Source organism: Prionailurus bengalensis, chromosome D2, assembly GCF_016509475.1.
Source record: "Prionailurus bengalensis isolate Pbe53 chromosome D2, Fcat_Pben_1.1_paternal_pri, whole genome shotgun sequence".
Lineage (NCBI taxonomy): Eukaryota > Metazoa > Chordata > Mammalia > Carnivora > Felidae > Prionailurus > Prionailurus bengalensis.
This window is the reverse complement of record NC_057351.1, coordinates 54,962,996-54,985,791: the sequence shown is the minus strand read 5'-3', so window position 1 is coordinate 54,985,791 and position 22,796 is coordinate 54,962,996. Positions and strand designations below refer to the sequence as shown.

Here is a 22,796-nt window from a genome sequence, read left to right as displayed (position 1 = left end):
GACAAATACCGTATGATTTTACTCACATGTGGAATTTAGGAAACAAAACAAAAATGATCATGCTTGAGAGGGATGGTGGCAGAAGAGAGAGGCAAACCAAAAACAGACTCTTAACTAGAGAACAAACTGATGGTTACCAGAAGGAAGGTTGGTGAAGGGGTGGGTGAAAGGTGAAAGGGATTAAGAGTACACTTATTTTGATGAGCACTGAGTAATATATTGAATTTTTGAATCACTATATTATACACCTGAAACTAATATAACACTGTATGTTACCTACCCTGGAATTGAAATTTAAAAATATAAAGAGTGCTTAAACAAAAAAACAAACAAACAAAAAAAACGTGTATCCATAGACAATAGGTAAAATTGGCAGGGTTGTATTTCAATAAAATTTTATTTATAAAAACACATGACTGGCCCATGGGCCATAGTTTTTGATCTCTGTTCTAGAGTAATAAAATCTCGTAACTTTTGGCTGGGTACTGACCCACTAGGAAAAAAGTATTACTATTCCCAGCTTCTCTTGTAGAAGCTTGTGTACAATTTTTGGGAACTGTCCTTAAATGGAAGAGGTGTGCCGTTCTTTGTAGGTCTCCATTCTTCCTGTTCACTAGAATGACTGGAGCTCTTGCAGCCATCTTGGACCAGGAAATTACTTTGAAAAATGGAAGTCACACACAGTGGGGCAATAAGGTAGGAGGAGCCTGGAATCCTCACCCCATGAATCACCATACTAATCCCAAGATAATTTCACCAGATTTCTTGAAAGAAAAAAATAAACTTGTCATATTAAAAACATAACGACTTTTATTTTGGTGCTTTCTATTACTCTGTGCTCATGGCTGAACCTAGGTCCAACTACTAAAGCCTTGAAGAGTTAAAAACTAGCTCTGCTTCCTAAAAGGATTTTAGGAATCCTTCCTAAAAAGGATTCCTCTGCTCTACAGGACAGGGGGGGAAAAAAAAAAGGCCCTGGAGGGGTTCAGCTTTACCTTGACATGATTAGAATAATGTCTGAAGAGCTCTAAAAAAGTGTTACAAATGAGCTCTAAATATAATATGCTTACTTTTGTTCTTGCAAAGACACAGGGCTACAGTCACAATAGCCTATCTTCTCCATAAAGGTATGAGGCATGAAGCAGGCCTAATATTTTCATGACCCTCCCCCAAAGTATCTCTGTGTTATGGAGTCACACTGGTATATACTGAATGTTTGTTCTCTTAAAATTCATACGTTGATGCCCTAACCCCAAATGTTTTGCTGTATTTGAAGATGAGGCCTCTGAAGACTTAAAGTTAAATAAGATAAGGGTGGGGCCCTGATCCTATAAATTAGTGTCTTTATAAAAAGAAACACCAAAAATACCTCCCATTCCCTCCCTTCTCACACAGGCACTGAGGAAAAGTCATGTAAGGACATAGCAAGAAGGTGGCCATCGGCAAGCTAGGAAGGGAGTTCTCACCAAAAACTGAATTGCCCAGAACCTTGACCTTGGACTTCCAGCCACTAGAACTGTGAGGAAATAGTTTTGTAGTATAAGCCGCCCCAGTCTGTGGTATTTTGTTATGGCAGCCTGAGCAGCCTATACACACTCCAAAGGGAAGGTGTAGAAAAGAAGGTTCTGCTTCAGCATCATTTTCCAATTACCCTCTGACAATATCCACTTCAATACTGACATAATCATAAGCTGGGTTCGCATATTCGGGACCTGCCTGAAATTTCAACTTACCTCTTACTCTTATGGGTGATTTGGAGGGTTTTGGAGGTTCCGTGCTGGGATGCCTTCTGACTGCAACTCCTGTGACATGCAGAATGACCAACCATCCTGAGTTGCCTGGGACCGAGGGATTCCTGAGACTCAGGACTTTTGGTACTAAAGCATGGAGAGTTCCAGGCAAACTTAGACAAGTTGGCCATCCTAGATGGGCAATGCATTCTATTTCCCCCATTCTGCTCCTTCTATAGCCCCAGACTTTCTGATAATCCACACCACATAAACTCTCTCAGTTGGAGTCCCATTTCTCTTCTAGGAAGTCCTCTTGGGCAAGAGTCAAAAGAGCCCCAGGCCAGCTCTCTCATTCCCACATGTGGTACACATTTGGTGCACGAGAAACACTCGAACATCATTTGCCCTGACAAACTATGGGAGTGACAGCTGATCCCAACATAGCAACTCTTCTTTATTCCTCTGCCCAAACTTCTCACTGACCCATTTCTCCTACCTTAGGATTCTCAGATGTGAGTCAGGCACTACTGTACTTCTCAAAACCCAAGGGAGACATATCAAGTTCCCTAAGTAGTGCCTTTGGAGCCCCACTCGGTAGACTTGACGGGGAGTGAGGAAGCATAACAATGGCCCTCTCCAAAACTCCTCACGAAATCACCTCTTTTATAATATTCTAAGCCTTGAAATTGGTGACAATCTCCAATAATTGAAAAGCCAGTTTTTGGACTGTGGTTACCAAATACAGGGAGCAAAACTGACCAAGGGCCCCAGAGGTTACCCTCTGAAATCTTCTGCCACATTTGCACCAAAGAGCAAGCTTTCCATGGGCTGCTCCAGCCAGTGACTGAATGTAGCATAGATAATAAGGCAGACTCCTTCCTAGGAGGACTCCTCTGATGGCAGTTTTAGCTTGAGCATTCCCAACAGCCTTGCCAAATCTTCCTTAGACTGTTCAGCAGCCTGAGACACTTCCACCAACCTCCTCCGACCTCCTTCACAGAGTTTCAGACTTGCACCAGTCTGATGGCTCTCTCAGCCTTCTCTCCTTTCTCTTTCACAACTGTTTCCTCTAACAAATTCTTGAGCACTTAATCTCATCTTAACTGTTTCTCCCAGGGCCCAGACTAACATAAAGATATTTCCTTTGAGAGGCGCCTGGGTGGCTCATTCAGTTAAGCATCTGACTTCGGCTCAGGTCATGATCTCGTGGTTCGTGGGTTTGAGCCCTACATTGAGCTCTGTGCTGACAGCTCAGAGCCTGGAGCCTGCCTTGGATTCCTTGTCTCCCTCTCTCTCTCTCTGCCCTCCCCCACTCACACTCTGTCTCTTTCTCTCTCTCTCAAAAGTAAACATTAAAATTTTTTTAAAAAGATACTTCCTTTGAAGACATGCATCTTGTCAGGACCTCACTCGATGTTTCATAGTTGTTGTATTACAATGCTGCAGGCAACACTCCCACTCCAGTATCGTTATGCTACTAATTACAGGATGAACGAATGATATGGTAAGAAGGAACCCCAGGGGAATCTATGGCATTTTACTTTTTTTGTTGTTCAGAACACTCTAGGTTTTGTCAAAATATATGTCTAATTTGCAGGAGTATAATGCTGACATTTTGGTAAGAATTATCATAGTGGGTGCTCAATGTGTGAGTGGGAACATTGTATATGCAAATCTATTTGAGTGGACAACAGGTCTTGTGCCAAGACTTAGATAAAAAGGTTGTTACACGCTAACTTGGAACTACAAAGCAACCTCAACCCCAATATCCCCCAATATCAGCATTTTCCTTTATTCCCCTACATTTTATATTTTCTTCCTCCCCAATCCCTTCTCATTCTTCTCGTCTATGTTTTCACTGTATTTCTGTGCCACTCCTTGAGAGGTCACTAAAGAGCAACAGCGGGAAGCAGAATACAGAAATAGAGAATGAAACCTTTATTTTGCACAGTCTAAACCTGATAAATAGCTTAAAGCTGTACCCCAAAGAAAGCAGAATAAAAATAGCTTTTTATACTTGTTCACCAGAATTTCAAGTGCCCCAAATCCTTCTCTTTCTCTTAGAAGAAAAACTTTGATTGTAGGATATTTTTATACAAAGGTGTGTGAAAAACATCAATACCCAAACTGTATTTTGATAACATCCTGACAAAAACCAATGCTTTTCCTAACAGAATTCCTGTAATTTGTGTCAAGGACTGTCATTGGTCAAAATCTGGCAATATGCCTTTGTCTTCCTTATCGCAAGCAATTAACAACGATTTGCTGTGGTCAATTTGTTTATTTCCCTACATTAAAAAGATATTGTAGCAGATATAAAAAATAAAAAGAAAAGAAAAGAAAAGAATTAAGTGGCCACTCTTCGAATATTATCATTCTTAATTCTGATGTATTTGTTTAGTGCTTTTTTCTATACCTAATTTATTTTTACAAAAATATTGCCTCGCTCCCATGATATCCAGCACTGGGTTCTGTCCTTCCCTGAGGACACGGTGCCCCTGGGACCTTTGACACCCAGGGGTCTCAGAGTTCCCATTCTAAGGAGGTGTTGGGGTGTGTGTGGCTATTTCCCCACCTGGTGGCCTCTCTGTAAAAGAAAAAGAAAAAGAAAACAAAAACAAAACACAGCAAAAAGAAAAAAAGACCTCACTGGCTATTCACACTTCAGTATTTGAAAGCTGGTTATAGTTAATGTTGACATAAGATCAAAGTACTGGTTCTCAGTCATATTCTAAAGAAATGGAAACCAAGAGAAACAACTGATTTGGTGGAAAACCCAACATAATAGCTGTCAGTCCTTTATCAAGACCGACTGGACGATGATGACAGGCCTCGAATGGTCTGAACAGTCTTGACTTTACAAGTGCCCGACAGGAGTTAAAATGTTTCCCAGCTCCAACAGTCAGTGCCCAATCCCCACAACTAACCTGCAGTCGAGGTCAGCAAGAACCCTGCATGTGCAGACTCAAGGGGTAGGAGACCAAGTGAGATCCCAGGGCACTGGGTTAGTTTAGGTGACCCCGGCACACAGTTCGGTCTGTGTCCACCGCAAAGACCACGGTGGCTTGGCACCATTCCATGGGCAAATGTTGCCGAGCTGAAGGTGAACGCCCTTGCCGAAGCGACCTGCCAGGATGCAAGCACCAGAGATTGGGATTTTGCGAAACGTAGGCATTACGGAGATTTAAAAGACAGGCTCCGCAGCCAAACTGAGGGGGTCAGACTAGCTCCAATCAATACAAGCTGAATGACCTTAGACAATTCACTTGCCCTCTGCGACCCTTAATGTCTCCATACTGGAAAGGATAAAATTTCTTCCTCCTGGGCCTGTTGGGAAGAAAGGATTTAAATGGCATGGCAATGCTGATGTCGAGCACAACACATGACACATAAAACTTGATACAAGAACTCGGTAGTGAATAAGACCCAACCTTTCCTGTCACCGTCTCTACCGCACCCGCTTCCGGAGCCCCTTCACCTCAGCCGAACGCGAATCCCTCCGCGCTCGCGTCACTTCCGGGAGACTTTGGTCGGGGCTCCTCGACATACCCGGATGCAACTAACATGGCTGCCATCAGTGAGGGGCCGCAGTGGAGTTCAAGAGCTGCCCAGAAAGCGCTCAGAGTTGGGGCTTTAAGGAGGCCTGTCAAAGGACAAAAGATGAGATTACTAGGCGGCAGGGTACTCCAAAAGACCTAAAAAATGTGCCTCCGCGCTTCCTGTTAACTTGCCGCCAAGTGTTTCTAAATGAGCCGCCCCTCTTGGCAGGGTGGGGCCTCGTTTCTTACCCAGGCTTTCCGTGTGTGCCGAGTTTTGGTTTCTGTCTCTCCGCATAGTCCTGGAGTTGGGCGGGCACTGCAGGGGCTAGCCCGGGAGGAAGGGGCGGGACGGAGGCGAGGACGGAGAGAGGCGGGGCACGCTAGGAAATTGGGGGCGGCAGAGGTTTGGGGCGCCCCACTAAGTGCCCTCGAGCGGCCGTGCCCGTTGGAGTCTTGCTCCTGGTCTTTTTGCCCGACATGCACCTTGCCGTGGGGCTCTTACATTTGGCCATCGGGCTGTTCCCTGCCGACCCAACCATACTCAGCTTTAGACTTTGACCCTCGAATAATATCCGGGATGTGATTGGTCTTTAAAAATTCCAAACATAAGCAAACTAATAATGTTAGTTTTAAATTTCAGAATTAATAGAGAAACTTCACATGTTGAATATCGGGTTATTTTTCTTTTAAGGTTTAAAGTTGGATAACATATTAGAGCTTGTGAGATTTCTTAACAAAAGCATTCTTACACTAACGGGTACAAGAAAATAAAATAATATTTAAAATATTCAGAAAATTGTTGCACTTTGCTACTGCGTAGTTGTCATGATGAAACACAAAGACACCGGAATTGTACCTCGTGTTAAGACTTTAATTGCGAGAGGCTTCTGCAAATACAATAATTCTAAATATAGATATATTCGTTTAGGTTAGTTCTCTCCAGTTTTGTCTCCGGGTGAAACCAGAACAAATGTGAGTTGATTGGTTAACATTTCCTAGTAATTAAAATTACTTTTTAACTGCTTAACTGTATATCTGTTGCATTCAGAATCTCAGTTGAAACTATGTAATGAACTCACGATGTGAAATGTACATATAGAATGTAATAAACTCATGATGTGAAATATACATATAGAATGTTATTTTTATAACAAAAATATAGAAACTAATATGTAAGGCGGGTTGACTCTATATAACACGGTGTGTTATAATTTAGATTTTCACTTAAATTATATACTATATACTATATGCAAGGCACTGAGTTGATAATGAATGGGAAAGTGCTTTACAACATATAAAGGAATATATTGATCATGAACAGTACTCTCACTCTTCTGACCAAATCATGTCCTCCTAGGGTAGGTACATTTTAACCTCCAAAACTTGTGGTTCTTGTACAAGTATTAATATATATGGTTGTAATAATATTTTATAGAAAGCAAAAATAAATGAACTGTTTATGCATTTTGAATATTCTTTCCTTGTTTATATATATGTTGTTTCAGGTTGTGTTTATAAATGCATTCATATACATCAGAGTCCTTAGTAACTTGATAATCATAGTTGGTGTCAATTCTTATTTTTTCTATGGTTTTTTGCAGGTAAGTCTACTGGGCTCTTGGCATAGTACCATATAGACCTGGACAAAGCATTGTTAAGGTGGAAATTTTTATTAATCAGCTCAAATATTTGACCAGTCTATTTATTTTCAGTATTTTAGTTAAATAACTAGATGTGGGCTTGGTATAGTGAGCAATATTTGTAGGATAATTGGTCACTTTAAATTTCCTACCAAATGTGAAGTTTGATCTCAGATAGTTTTTGGCACTTACCGTATGCCAAACTCTGTTAAGTCCTGTACGTACATTATCTTACTTAGTACAATGTCATGAATTAGGTCTGTTAAACTGTTTTTGACAGATGGAGAAACTGAGTCAGAGGATAAAGTTCCTTGCCCGTGGTCCTAAAACTAGAACCATATTCTAGAGCCTTTCTCTGCATATATCTGAAGACTTTGGTAGAAGAATAAGAATAGAACTCGGAACCTGGACTCATACTACCTACCCTGCTTTGTAAATTAGTGCAAGTCATTTAACCTGTCTGAATTTCATTTTCCTCTCCTATAAGAAACGAACACTTTCAACTATTGTATTTAATTGAATCTTGCATCATCAAGAATCCTTAAGAACGCCTTCACCATTGTCTCCCATATTGTCTTCCAAGCTTCTGACACCTGTTCCTTGAGTTTTGACACGCATGTGCAGGCAGTGACAGCTCTCCCTTGAGCACCGCCTGGTCTGACCACGTTGTAAGATGTGGCTGTTTTCGCAGCATCAAAATGTAAAATAAGGTGCTTCTTGGAATTGGTAATATACATAGTAGATGATCTCTGAGCTCCTTTCAACCCCAATTCTGTGACATCTCTGACAACCTAATACTTTACTGCTGGTTTATGTATTTTTTAATGTGAATGCTCCAAGGTAAAATAAGCTTCTTGGTAATGGAAAAGTGGGAACCATTCTTGTCTTTTTCATTTCTAAATCTTCACTTCCCAGAACAATGCCTGGCAGGTAGTAAATGCTCAGTAAATATTTGCTGAACAAATTAAGCAAATCTTCACATTATAAATACAGCTTTTTAAAAAATTGTGTTTGACCTGAATTTGACATAATATAGAGTGGTATTAACAGTGAAAAAATACTTTGCTAACATTTTTTGCATTCAGGAAAATACTCTTATAAATAACAGTGGTCATTGTTTCCAAACATCTTTTCTGTGCGTCGTTATTGGTTGTCATCAAGTGTGTGGTACATTTTGTTCCTTGAAGAGGTATAGTAAAAATTGAAATGCTGGCATGTAGACTTTTAAACAAGGAATCAAACTGGTTTTTGTTTTTGTTTTTTAGTTAGCAAAAGTATAGGAACATTGGTTAATATATAGAGATTTTTATTTTAACAAAAGTTGGGAAAATGTTATTTGATATCTTCATTAAATTTTGATGAGTATTCTGGAGGTGATTAACCATACCATCCTTCTAAATACACAAATAGTATTTAATGTGTCTGAGTTACGAATGCTAAAAATAAAGTATAATTGAAAGACATTTTGAAACTGTGTGAACAGGCAGAAAAGTGTTCAAGTTTTGAGGTGGCTAAGTGTAAGATAATGTAACTAAAGAGATTATCCCAACTATATTTATAGTATGTCTGATGACGGCTGTACTTTCAGTTAGAACCACGAAGGAGACACAGGAATTATTATAGAGTTGTAGACAGTTCATGAGAGATAATCAGCTAAGTGTTCTGCTGTGGCCAGAAAAACCAACAACATGTGAAATATCATCAGAAAAGGATTTGGGAAAATCAACCAAAAATATCATACCCTGAAAAAACACAATGGTCTATCTAAAATGAGACATAGACAGTTATTTTATATTCATGATGGATAGATCTAGAATGTTCAAAATCTCTAATTCTATAGCTATAAATGACTGTAGCTACAGTTTTCCTCACATAATTCTGGAAAGTCTACATGCTTGCATACCCAACTTTTAAAGACTAAATACTTGGTAGTCGAATTTACATAGCTACTAAAATCTCTGCCACTAAAATGAAACCCTGTATCACATTTTATTATTACTGAATGAACATTAACCACTACCTTCTCTGAATTTCCACTATCGGTTTGCTTTTCTCAGGGCATCTTTTCATAGAAAATGCAGTTTTTACTCATTTATGAGTTACAGCCTGTGCAGTAATGAGGAGGGAATAGTGGTCAGTTAATTCATTGCAAAGGCTGTATAAATGTCTATTTTCCTGAATCCCCAAACTCTAAGGAGAATAAGGCCAAGGGCTCACAGGACATTATGAGTTCAAATAAAATAATTTTATGAGGTTTTTATAGAAATTTATGTATACTGATTAAATATTCCTGTACATTTTGAAGAACTGAAGGACGACTGATATTTATCACTAAATTTGGAGCAAATATGTTCTTTGAATTCAAACTCTAAAGGATTTTTTAAAGTACCTAATGGTAATGCTTTGTACCACCTCAAAATAATGTTTTTCTTTAAAATTTCTATTATTTTCCCATCTTTAAAACAAAATCTTTTTGCTTCCCTGTAAATAAATCCTACTAAGCCGCTTATCCCTTCCCTGGGCTGCCAACTAGGTTGACCTGCCAATTATGACTTCATGTGACTTCATCTAGAATAAAATCCTAGGATACATTTATTTTGTTTTGTATATTTTCTCCACATGTTTAGGAATTTATGTCAAATATATATGATTTAGAAAGTTTGACATTTGTATAAAATCTTAGTGAATCAAAATAATAAAATCAGGCACGGGGCACCTGAAAGTAACCCAGAAACAAAATTTTAAAACCTTCTCAGGTTGGGCGCCTGGGTAGCTCAGTTGGTTGAGCATCCCACCTTGACTTCAGCTCAGGTCATGATCTCGTGGTTCATGGGATCTAGCCCTGCACTCTTAGTGTAGAGCCTGCTTGGGATCTGCCCTTCCCCTGTTTGCACATGTACTCTCCTTCTCTCTCTTTCTCAAAATAAATAAACTAAAAAATAAATAAATAAAATATTCTCAGGTTATTTACCTATAGCAAAAGTGGATTTATAAGCGTCACATTTAACCTGTACAGCAAGTAAATTCCTTAAAAGTTTTTAGAAAAGGAATACAAATAAAATGTTGCTAATTGATTATCGGTTTTAGTTTGGTATATTGAAGGTAAAGAATTTTACAAGTTCACAACCTTATTTTTTAGATCCTGATTTTTTTCCCTTTGAGGTCTCAACCATGACTTCTTCTAATATAGGGTGCTCAGAAATGTTATCGTGCAAGTTGGTGAAGAAATATTACATCTCCTTTCTAATATTTATTAGAAAATCTTTTTTTTTAATGTTATCGTGCAAGTTGGTGAAGAAATATTACATCTCCTTTCTAATATTTATTAGAAAATCTTTTTTTTTTTTTAAAGTAATCTCTACACCTGTTGCAAAGCTTGAACTCACCACCCTGAGACCAAGACTCAGGTGCTCCACCAACTGAGCCAGCCAGGTGCACCAGAAAATCATTCTTTATAATCAAAAGCTTAAGGCTTGATGACCCATTTTAATAGAAAATTCTTTTTATGCTCTGCCTCCCAATTTGGTGACCGTGAGAAGTCTCTTGTTTCACAAATGACATTTATGAATGCCTGCCCAGGGCTGAGAGACAGACATGAAAAGATCAGTGTATCTTGCAACAACCCTGGAAGTATCTATATGAGAGTGACATTTAAACATGTAAGTGCAATGAAGGATGATCTGTACTGTGAGGAGAGTATGTACAGGGTAGAGAGAGACACGGGTGATCCTTCCTGAGGTCTAGAGCATGCTAAGAGGGAGGAGAGTGGCTTCATAGAACTGTGATACCTTGGATAGCCAGGTTCCTTTGAGGAAGCATGCTAAACATTTGGGGGGCTGTATTCCTCAACAGAGACAGTGTTAGGATAGGACAGTTTATCACTGGACTAGACTCTCCTAAGCAATGTTAAATATTTAGCATTCTTGGCTCTATCATCCTTTCCCACCAACTAGCCTCAGGCGACATCACAAGGAGCAGTTGGCTTCCTCACTCCTGGGCTCTGATCTTTATGCATGTTCAACACAGTCCGACTGCACCACTTTCGGGCCCTTTTCTGTCCATGTGTTTCATCCTTATTCATTTCCTTTCATTCTCCGAAGACTTTGGTACCTGACTTGCAGTTTCTCTCCCTTCCCCAAGTCCCACCTTTATGCCAGGTTACATAAAATTCCATGTGGATAACCCAGCTAATATCCTGGCCTCTTGATTGCTTGACCTCCTCAAATTCAATGTCCTCACCTTTTCTATAAAGCTACCCACTCCCTGGACCTTGTCATCACTTATGTCAACTTCACACTTAAAAGTTTAAAATAGGGGAACTTGGATGGCTCCTTCGGTTGAGCATCTGACTCTTGATTTTGGCTCAGGTCATGATCTCACAGTTCCTGGAATCAAACCCCATGTCAAGCTCTGCACCAATAGCACAGAACCTGCTTGGGATTCTATCTCCCTCTTTCTCTGGCCCTTCCCTGATTGTGCTTTCTCTCTCTCTCTCTCTCTCAAAATAAACATTAAAAAAAAAACAAAAAACTTAAACTCTTCTACTTTCTGCTAATTTCCTCTAACGGAATGATTTCAACTTCAAGAACTCCAGGCCCTTGCCTGTGCTACTCTATCAGTTTCTTCTGCTTTTCACTTCTTATCATTTCAACCATGGCACTCTTGTAATCTTGTCTTTCTGTTAAACCTACTCAGCAAAACCCAGCCGTAGGTCAGAGATGATAATAGCTAACATATGCTGTGTGCTTCTTGTATTCCAGACAATTCTCCAAGTTTACCAGGATTGTCTCCTGTAATCTGCATAGCAGCCCTACGAGACAGGCATTATTATCATTTCCATTTTGCTGATGAGGAAACTAAAGCAGTTTCTATCCTCTAAGTAGTATCTTTAGAATATGAACCCAAGCAGTTTGCTCCTAGGAACCATGCTCTTCACGATCACTTTAGACTTCCTTCCAAACCGTTTCCTCTGCTTCCGTGTTTGGACTGCTGAACTGTTTTAGGGACAGAGTGGGTTTGGCTAGATGGAGAGTGTAGAAAGTACTTGTCTTAGCCCTTGGTTCAGTACCTACCCTCATGGTAAGTTTCAAGCCAAGGCAGGAAGCATAGAGGGAATTAACAATGATGAGGTATCTAATGCCACCAGCTACTTCTGGATGTCTGTAGCCAGAGGGAGAGGAACACTACAGAGAGAATGTGCATCAGTCTGGGGGTTGGACATGACATATCCCCTCTGCTTGATGACCAGGTAACTACTGAACTTGAGAGACTGAACTTGGCTTTGTCTGCAATGGAGTAGACAGGAGAGAGTCCTCCATCTGTTTTGGGGACAATCACTCTCACCAGTTTTTCCTCTGGGATTTCTTTCTCAAGATGTCCCTCTTTTTGTCATGGATTTGTTGACCCTGACATTATCAAGTGACAGGATAAAGCTCTTGAGAGCTGATTGCTCCAGTTAATGGGCCTACCAATGTGGCCCTCTCGTAGTTATTTTCGGGCTTTGGTTTTAACAGTGATTTTTAGCTCCCAGTACAAAAAAACCTTTCCTGTTGCCATTCTTAGGTACTTAAAAGACAAACTTTTATATTCTATGTATTTAAAATAATATCAATGACTTCTTACCTTTAATATCAAAGCCACCATACTTTCGGTATGTAATACAGAAATGATATCTTCACAGTTCTGAACCTGAATTTGAGTTACTCAGTCTCAAGAGAGAAGCCTCTAGAGAAGGCTCACTAGCTTCTAGTGAGTAGGGATTCTTCTTAGAAACCGCTTTCTGCTTAAAAGACTTCCTAGAGAAAAAGCACCCATCAGAGAACACTAGCAGCACAACAAATACAGGTTCATGATTTTGCCTGGCAATTCTTCCCTGTTTCCCTTTCTCCACAGGAGCTATTTTAAATTTCTGCTCACCTAAGACCTTCCCCTTGTATCCACCCACCCCTGTACCCCTTCATTCTCAGCAGATTATTTTACCTCTCATTATCTCAGAGAAAATAGAACCCATAAGATGCAATCTTTCTCAAATTAGTACCACCAAACCTTCTAACTTGCTTAATTGGTACCCATTCTTTTTCCTTCCTCCTTTCACAATGGAAAAGATGACCCTCTTCTGATACAAAGCTCTGGATCCCTTCCCAGTCTTGTTTCTTTGGACCTTTGTTCCTTTACTTATCTTTGGCTCTTTCCCATTGGCATTTAGGTATTTTCAAGCCTTTTCTATCTTAAAAAACTAAAACCTTCCTATAGCAACTCATCATTTTCCGTGGTTTATGAAAGAGTTGTCTCTATCCACAGTTCCTTACTTTGTATTCCTATTCTCCAACCAACTGCAATATTTTACCCCAAAGGAAGCTATCAGTTTTAAAGGTCTCCAGCTGCCACCCTGTTTCTAAATCCACTGAGCACTTTTCAGACCTCATCTGACTTGACTATTCTTCAACAGACGGCAGTTTATCCACTGCCTTTTCATAAAATCTTTTTTTCCTTGGCTTCTCTGCCACTACTCTTTTCCTTGAATCAGATAACTTACTTCTGTAGCCATTCCTTCTCAGTGTCTTTAAGGGCATCTCATTCATTCATTTTCTCATTCCTTACTCATATATTTATTAAGTATCTGTTGCATGCCAGGCACTGTACTAGATGCTAGAGACAGAATCTGACATAAAACCCAGAGTCTTTTGCTGGAAGAATGTACTCCCAAAACATGCACTCAAAATTTAGCATATGTTTTCAAGGGTTTCACAATTGCTAAATCTTGTTTATCACTCCAGATTAAGAGAACTTGCCTTGGAACTTCCAATCTATCTTAGTAGAATCTTTTACAAGAACATTAAAAAAGGGGGGGGGGGCAGTGGGGAAGGGGGGCACAGAAAGTGAAAATGAAGGCAGCTTTTCCCAGAAGAGAGATTTTGTAACCATTGTATACTTCCTCTGAGATGTTAAGATTAAACCAGTCCTTCAACCTAACATTTGTGAACAAGGCACTATTTCCCGACCCACCAACCCCCACTCCTTTATGCCTTGATTGGTGTCACAAGAATAAAATTCAGGAAAGCAACTTAACATGGCCTTTAAAAGGAGAAAATGAAGAGATAGAGCTGGTATCATTATTTTGAAATTAGATTGAATAGGATTCTAGCTTCTACTAGGGTTCAAATGCTGAGTAGGATGTCAGCTTCAGAAAAGGGGACAAGCAGGAGGCTGAGTAATTCCTCACTTGATGAAACTATTTCTAGGGACAAGAGAAGGAAATGGTCCTGGTGTTGATATCTTGTGGTCACAAGTAATAGGACATTTGCATTCTGGCAGTATCTTTTTATGCTATCCATAGTCTACCACCAGCCTCCAAAAGGGATGGGTGCTAAGAAGGTCCAGGTCTTTCTTCTCATTACATGTTTTTAAAAGAAAAATCTTTTAGCCAAAGAATCCATATTGAGTTCCTTTGATCACTGAAAACAACCAGGGAAAACAAACAAACAAATGATAAGACTCATGTTTCTTCTGAGACTATTGTGTATGAGAGAAAATGTTTGCCAAAATTATTTTTTTCATTCAACAAATACGTTGAGCCTCCACTGCTGTGCCCAACCTTGGGCATGTAATGGTGAGTAAAAGCAGATAAAACCCCTGCTCATAAAGCTTACAGTTTAGTGTAACACCACCAGTTACCAGACAACCACAGAGAAATATAAAAATGCAAATTTAACAGGTAGTAGGAAGAAGTATGAGGTTATATGAGAGTCTAGAACAAGAGAATTTGACTGTACTAAGGAAGTCTTAAAATAGTGCTCAGGCTGAAGACTGACTGAATGTTGTGTACGTGTACAAGGAAGGAAAGTATTCCCCAGATAAAAGGGCTAGAATGTGCAAGAATCTATGATAGGAAAGAACAGTCAGGAAAGAGGTATGAGAAGAAAGTTTGCGTGGCTGTACGGGGGAGAGAATGAGGAGATGAGGCTTGAGGTCGGACTTGAGTTTTCAGAGGATCCCCTTGTTTGAGCTGGAAGAAAGGACAAGCGTTGAGTGGAGCGGAGGTGAGAAGTCCAGTCATTCAGGTGTGAGATAATGGTAGCTCAGGCCAGAGTGGTGGTGATGGAAACATAAGGGAAGAAGTTGGTTGTACATGGTATTCGTCTTAGATATGAATACTGGGTTAGATTGGATATAAATTTTGCTGATAGTTTAGCAGAAACTAAATTTTGATTATTCCTTTTGGCAGTGAAATAAGAATCACTGGTTAAAAAAAATATATAAATATATATATATATATATATATATATATATATATATATACATGCTTTTAAAAAGTTATGGAGGACCACACTGGGACATAGAAGATTAGGCCCTCCTTGAAGCTTATTATATACACAGAATATGAACAACTAAAGCCTCAAGTTTGAGAAAATTGAGTCATGGACCTTTGAGACAGCCTCCAGATTGAAAAGTACCTCTATAATTTTAAGAGCAAAACTAATTTTTATAACCAAGTTTGAGATTATTTAGCTTGTTTGGATGGCCTAATGGAGCATTCTTTTGCCAATATTCTAAGTGATTTTTTTTACCCCATCCCTTCTGTAACTGTACTCATCTCTAATTTAATGCATTTAATTTAAATGCAAATTTAGACATGGTTCCTAAAAGATGAATACCTGTGGTAAAATTGCAGGAAAATTCCCCAGCACATTTCCTGTGATAGTGAAGGTTTGCTGCATTTGTCACTTGAGGGCAATCAGCAAGCTTTGAATTAACAGGGACACTTACTATGCCTACACATCTGAGCTTGTTAAGATGTACAGTTGCTTCATCTTAAGTGGCTTAAGACATTCATAGATTACAGCACCACATTGGTAGGTATAATTAGCTAAAATTTTATTTTTGTTTCCAAAATATGGTTCAGTAGCATTCATAACCTTCACAGCACCAGCAACTGTAGGAGTAGGAGCCATGACTGTAACACGCCTCTTCCAAAATGTATGGGAAATAGAAACATCTTAACCTTCAGAAAAATGAGTATGTGTGTGTGTGTGCGTGCGTGTGTGTACACAAGTGCATAAAAAATCTTTTACCTGAGATTGTTCAGAAGTCTAAAAGATGGCATAGCGAAGAGAACACAAGAAAATGTATAAATATCTGGCCGCATGAAGGCGAGTACAGGAAGTAGTACAGAGGAATCTATCTCTTATGCTTTTGGCTGCAAGTAACAAACCCAAACTCAAAGATTAAACAGCAGAATTAGCTCTTACAACAGGAACTCCAAGTGCAGGGCAGGCTTCAGGGGTGGTTGCCTCTGTTCATTGGCACAGTGATGTCATCAAGGACACAGACTCTTTCCAACTCTTTCTGCCATCTTTTGTGTTGTGTTGTGTTGTAGGAGAAAGTGTCATTATGATGTTAACATCAAGCTGAGCAAGATGGCTGCAGCAGCTCCAGGCATCACATCCAGAGCTACACCACTGCTTCTTCCATAATATGCAGCATTCTGCAAACTTATCTGGCTTCTTACAAGCTTTGCGCTTTCTCTGAAATGATCTCTGAAACCGCTTTTGAGCTTTCCGCTCTGGCATTGCCCATTGCATATTGCCAGGGGTCTTCATAGCCTCTTTTGATTATGAACTAATTCTTTATACTTTGTTGGCTACTTTTGAGGACTTGCCCCAAAACCTGAAACCCTCACTCAGTTGAATTCTAGACTGAATAGATTCAATTTATAGCTTTATAAATTCCATTCTCTTCTGCAGTTGTGTAAGACTCCTGAGGAGACTTACATTAAGCGCTTTTTCCTCTTTCCTACCACCCACCACAGATCACTGATAAGGGTCCCACCCTTTATCTTGGATTTGCACAATTGGTTCAGAGAATCTAGATCAAATGTAAATTTCTCTATCATTCCCATCTTCCCAAGCACCTTCCTTTGAAGGTGTTTTCCTTACCTGTCTCATTGTCTTAGGACTAGAATCATTATATTCCGTTGTGATTTCTCTCAGGGATTTATCTTGGTTGTTATTTGAAACTGGTATTTAAAAAAAAACTTTTTTCTTTTTAATTCTAACTCAATTGAGAGGCATAATGAAGTGGCCTTCCCCCTCTTCTGGAAAGACTTGCAATTACAGATCACTTTGTTACTTGAATCCCTCCTTGGCTCCCTTAACAATCCTCATCTCCTGGGTATTGCTTCAGGCTTCCTGCGGAAGGAGACTCAGAGATTTTCTGTTATTCCTCAAGAACCGTCTGCTCCATCTGGCCATTCCCAGATAAAACCATTCTTCTTCCATCTCTCTCTAATTTCAGTGGCCAGGTCACAACCTTCCCCATCATCCAAATTTTACCCAAAAGGAGAAATCAGATGCCGATTTTATTGAACTTTGTCCCTACCCCTCAGATTGGCTAGAATGTTACTCTTTCAACTCTGAGTAGCTAGTATGTTTCTTATGAGGAAGGACGACCACTTTAATTTAGCTGAAACTAAAGCAGACTTAATTGCCAGCAACTACATCCTGAACTTCCAACTGACTCGGTCCAGTTACCTTGATGGATCAAGTTTCCCGCAGGGACTTAGATCAAACCAACTGACTACATTTTTAGTGCAGGTAAATGTGTTTCGTTTCCCAGTTGAAGAATCCAAGTGGGTAACTTGCTGATTGGAAACTTCAGAGAAACTGAATAAGAGGGTATTCATAATTTTTATTCAGTTTAGAGAAATCCAAAGGTCCGAGTACTAAAGGCCTCATTTCTAGGATCTTTGCAACCCTTGATATAGGATAAAAGCTGGGCTTTTCCTGGCTCAAAAATGCCCTACGGCAAGGAGCCTACAAAGAAGACTTTGTTTGAGGCCACTTCCTTGTAGGATCAGAAAAACTCTGTCTGGAAAGTAACCTTTTTATCTTTGTTCTTCTCTTCCATGTGGATTTCTTATGACTGCATGGATTCATGGTGATGCTCAGCATCAGTGCTCCTCCCTGTTATTGGGTCCTGAAGATGTGGGCCCCTTTTTAAAAATTTATATATATATATATAAATATACATATATATAAATATACATATATATATATATATATATAAATACACACACACACACACACACACAAATACATACACCTGTGTAACCACCACTACAATCCAGATCTAGAACATTAGCATTACCCTAAAAGGTCTCTGGGTGCCCTTTCCCACTAAACCTCCCCAACCCAAGCCCCACCCAAGCAACCATTGAGAGTAACATCCATGAGACAAGGATCTATCAGTGTGGAATAAACCTGTCTTTCCTAGAGTTCTAAACAAATACAAGTGCAGATTTCCCCCACTATCTGAAAATAGAGCATTCTCTGAAAGCTTTCATAAAAGCCAAATGTTGTAAAGCAAAGAAGCATTTACCATTAATAAATATGGAAGATTGTCTGAGTGTTCCCAGACCCAAGAAGGATACATCTTGCTAATGGATGCACAATATAAATTGAGGTAAAGCACAGGTGCTTACAGATCCAATTCGAAGCTGTGGCAGCTTGATGCTGAGGTGTTCGTGTACTTCCTGGGGAGGGAGCTTGGTGGGCCACTTTCACTACTTGGGGTATATGTTGCCTCTATAACCTACTGCAAAACGAGCACTGGATGCTACTTGCTTTTTGCCTTTTCCATCAAAGTGAATATCCTCTTTGGATTTCTTTTGGTTAGTGAAAACACATACCGATGTAAGTCTTTCGTAAAAGCAAAGTAGTGTAACACAAACCTTCAAAAAGTGGGGAACCCATACACAAAGGGTTCTCTTTGGAGTCTGGCTTCTTTTATTCGGCATTACGTATCTGATGTCCATCCATGTTGTTGATGTATTTGTAGTTTGTCTCTTTTTATTGCTATTATTCCACTGTATGGATAGGCCACAATTGGTCTATCCATTCACCTGTTAGTGGGCATTTGGAATGTTTCCAGTTTGGGGCCAGCTTTTGTTCGGCTATATGTTTTCATTTCTTGTGGGGAAATATTTAGGAGTGGAACGGCTGGGTCATATGGTAAGTGGATCCTTAAATTTATAATAAGCTGCCAAACTGTTTTCCCAGAGTGTTTGTACCATTTTATATTTCCACCAGCAATATCTGAGTTCCTGTTACTCCACATTCTCACCAATATGTAGTCATTTTAATTATAGCCATTCTAGTGGGTGTGTGGTAGTGTCTCGTGGTTTTCATTTGCATTTCTTCGATGACTACTGGTGCTGTAGATCTTTTTTTTTTTTTTTAATTTACATCCAAATTAGTTAGCATATAGTGCAACAGTGACTTCAGGAGATTTCTTAGTGCCCCTGAACCATTTAGCCCATCCCCTCTCCCACACCCCCTCCAGTAACCCTCTGTTTGTTCTCCATATTTAAGAGTCTCTTCTGTTTTGTCCCCCTCTGTTGTTATATTATTTTTGTTTCCCTTCCCTTATGTTCATCTGTTTTGTCTCTTAAAGTCCTCATGTGAGTGAAGTCATATGATATTTGTCTTTCTCTAATTTCACTTAGCATAATACCCTCTGTGGATCTTTTTTTATGTGCTTGTTGGCCATACTTACATGTTTTGTCACGTGAACAAATGCTTATGAGCACCTGATTTTACTAGGCAGTGACACTTCATCTCTGGCCCACTTGAACTTATAGAATGGCTACCAGAGTTGCACTGTTCCTACCTAGCCACACACCCTTTTGACTCCATACCTCCTCCCTTTCTGTGGGTCACAGATCAGTACATTTCTTTTTTTTTTTTCTTTTCTTTTCTTTTCTTTTTCTTTTTTCTTTCTTTTTTTTTTTTTTTTTTTTTTTTGTGAAGGGCCAGATAATAAACATTTTAGTCTTTGTAGGTCATGGCAACTTTGTCACAACTATTCAGCCCTGTCATTCATTGTAAAAGGTGCCAGAGGCAACATGTAAGTGAATGAATGTGGCTGTGTTCCAATGAAACTTTACTTATAGACCCTGAAATTGCCACAAAATATTCTTTAGATTGTTTTTCAACCATTTACAAAGGTAAAAATGATTCTTAGCTTGCAGACCTATGCTTGCCAAACTCTGCTGTAGATGGTTCACAAGATTTCACTATGTCCTTAGGATGCAGTAGAATCACACAGTTAAGAGAAGTTTGAGTCCAGTTCCACAACCTACTCGTTGTGTGTCCTTGGGCATATCTCTCCCCCTCACTTTTGAAGGAGACTTTCCAGGGGCGCAGTTGGTTAAGCATCTGGCTTCCACTCAGGTCATGATCTCACAGCGTGTGAATTTGAGCCCTCCGTGCTGCCCAGAGCCTGGAGCCTGCTTCGGATCCTGTGTCTCCCTCTCTCTCTGCCCCTCCCCCGCGAGTGCTCTGTCTCTCTCCCTCTCTCTAAAATAAATAAGCATTAAAAAAATAATAAAAAAAACAAAGGAGACTTTCCGGAAGTCCCAAACAATGCTTCCGCTTACATTTCATGGCTGAAACTTAGTCATGTGGCCATGCCTCAATGAAAGGGAGGCTGGGAAAGTCCTTTTCACTTCATGACCATGTGCCCAGCTAAACTTTTGGGTTCTGTTACTGAGGCTGAACGGGTTTTGAGGCAAGTAATGCAGGCTGTGCCACACACTCCTTGTCCACAGTCCTATCCAGATATTCTCTGAGCCCTAGAATAAGCTCTTGAATTAAATTAGACACTAGCCTCAGTCCCAGCTACCTCCTTAGGAGTTGTTTTGTGGAGCAATGATATTTTTTAAGTTACAAAGAGAAAAACAAACGGACTTTAAAGTCCAGTGATTCTGAATACAATCAGTGAAAACTCCTGTTAGTTTTGACAAAAATGTCACCCCCCAAATCTTTAGAATATTACCATTTCAGATCTCTTGTGATGTTCTATTTTCCATTCTCTTCCAAAGTTCTAGATCAGATTATGAGGTTTCTTCTATTTCTGGTGATAACAATGCTTTGGTGAACAAAACATCAGCGTGGGCTTTTTCTACACTGCTATTCAGTAAAAATTCAAAATAAATAGGTTTAATTATTTTAAATAATTTTTTTTTTCCTCCCCTAAATGCTTGTCTCTACACCTGAGCTTTAAAAAAATTGATAGTGGTAACATGTGAGTGGAGCCTTGGTTGACCATCTCCAAAGGATTTCATGATAGACCTAATCTTATTCCAGATCTTTGACTCACTATTATTTAGACAATACTTATCTACATACATGGGAAACTCTTACAAGGTCAGAAGAGGGCATCCCAAAAGTTTAGGCATACCACATCAAAAATATTTGGGTGGGGGGCGCCTGGGTGGCTCAGTTGGTTGAGCATCCAACTTCAGCTTAGGTCATGATCTCGTGGTTTGTGAGTTCGAGCCTCATGTTGGGCTCTGTGTTGACAACTCAGAGCCTGGAGCCTGCTTCAGATTCTGTCTCCCTCTCTCTCTGCCCCTCCTTCACTCATGTTCTCTCTCTGTCTCTAAAAAATAAACATTAAAAAAAATTTTTTTAAATATTTGGGTGTCAATGAGGGGCTTAGATTATTTGGATTTAGAGGGTTAAAGCCTTTCTATCTGGATGAAAATTAACATGATTTTATACTGTTATGGAACAAATAGAACATGTTTTGTTTACATAATTTATATGCCATGATTTTATCATGTTTCTAACAGTTGGCAAAACTGCTTTGCTTTTGTGGGAACAGTAGGAGCACATGTTTGCCTGTTGGACTCCCGTCCTCCAAAGCTGTTTTATGCTGAAAATGTGTTCTCGCCAAAACGGAAAAACATCACCATCTTCACAAAGGCTTTATTTGAGGGTGTTATTGTTATGTTAGCCAGAGATCTCTGGGTTGTATAAGTTTGGGGTCACCTAGAGTGTCTATACTTAGAGAATGAATTGATTTATTGTGAAGTAGATGTATTACAATTTTTGAATCAATAAATGGCCATTCTGGAAAGCCTTCTGGTTCTTTACTTGCTGTTAAGTAATACATCTTTGAGCATTGAGAATGGGATCCTATTAAAAAGAAACCTGCATGAGTACTTACTAAGTCTTTCTTTTTTTTTTTTTTTAAATTTTTTTTCAACGTTTTTTATTTATTTTTGGGACAGAGAGAGACAGAGCATGAACGGGGGAGGGGCAGAGAGAGAGGGAGACACAGAATCGGAAACAGGCTCCAGGCTCTGAGCCATCAGCCCAGAGCCCGATGTGGGGCTCGAACTCACGGACCGCGAGATCGTGACCTGGCTGAAGTCGGACGCTTAACCGACTGCGCCACCCAGGCGCCCCTACTTACTAAGTCTTTCATCTAGAACTTCTTTGAAACACATAAAGAAGTCAGTCTACCTTATCTGAGATGCTTTTTATGATTTCTAAAAAGATATACAAAATATATTTTTCCCAATTGTAAAAGTAATCCATATGTACTATAGAAAAAGAACACAAAGTTATAAAGGAGAAAATTAAAATCGACAGTCCCACTACCCAGCAATTACTATGTTAAACCCTTTGACGAACATCCTTTAAGATGATCAAATTAAGTTAGTTGTCTTTGAACCAACTAGATTTAAAAGTGATTTTTTAAAAGTATTTTTTAAAATGTTTTTATTATTTATTTGAGAGAGAGAGAGAGAGAAAGAGAGAGAGAGACACACACACACACACACATAGCCTGAGTAGGGGAGGGGCAGAGAGAGAAGGAGACACAGAATCCGAAGCAGGCTCCAGGCTCTGAACTCAGCACAGAGCTTGACACGGGGCTTGAGCCCACGAACCGGGAGACCATGACTTGAGCTGAAGCCGGACACTTAACGGACTGAGCCATCCAGGTGCCCCTACCTTCAAGTGATTTGTGAATAAGGGAGGGCTTTAAGCCTCTCTATAATCCAAAGACTGTTTTTACTTAGCACCTCACTGGGAGGAATA

General features: G+C 39.6%; 1 long non-coding RNA gene and 1 other non-coding gene across 2 annotated transcripts; one reads left to right on the top strand and one right to left on the bottom strand.

Moving 5' to 3' along the window:
* Positions 1–3,578: 3,578 nt before the first annotated feature.
* Positions 3,579–5,718, bottom strand: LOC122493069. The gene is made up of 2 exons (XR_006299814.1): positions 5,519–5,718; positions 3,579–5,373 (listed from the first exon to the last, which is right to left on the bottom strand). It is a non-coding gene; the product is annotated as an uncharacterized LOC122493069 (long non-coding RNA).
* On the top strand, positions 4,174–4,262 carry LOC122493626. Its single transcript, XR_006299982.1, has one exon. It is a non-coding gene; the product is annotated as a small nucleolar RNA SNORD88 (small nucleolar RNA).
* Positions 5,719–22,796: the final 17,078 nt, after the last annotated feature.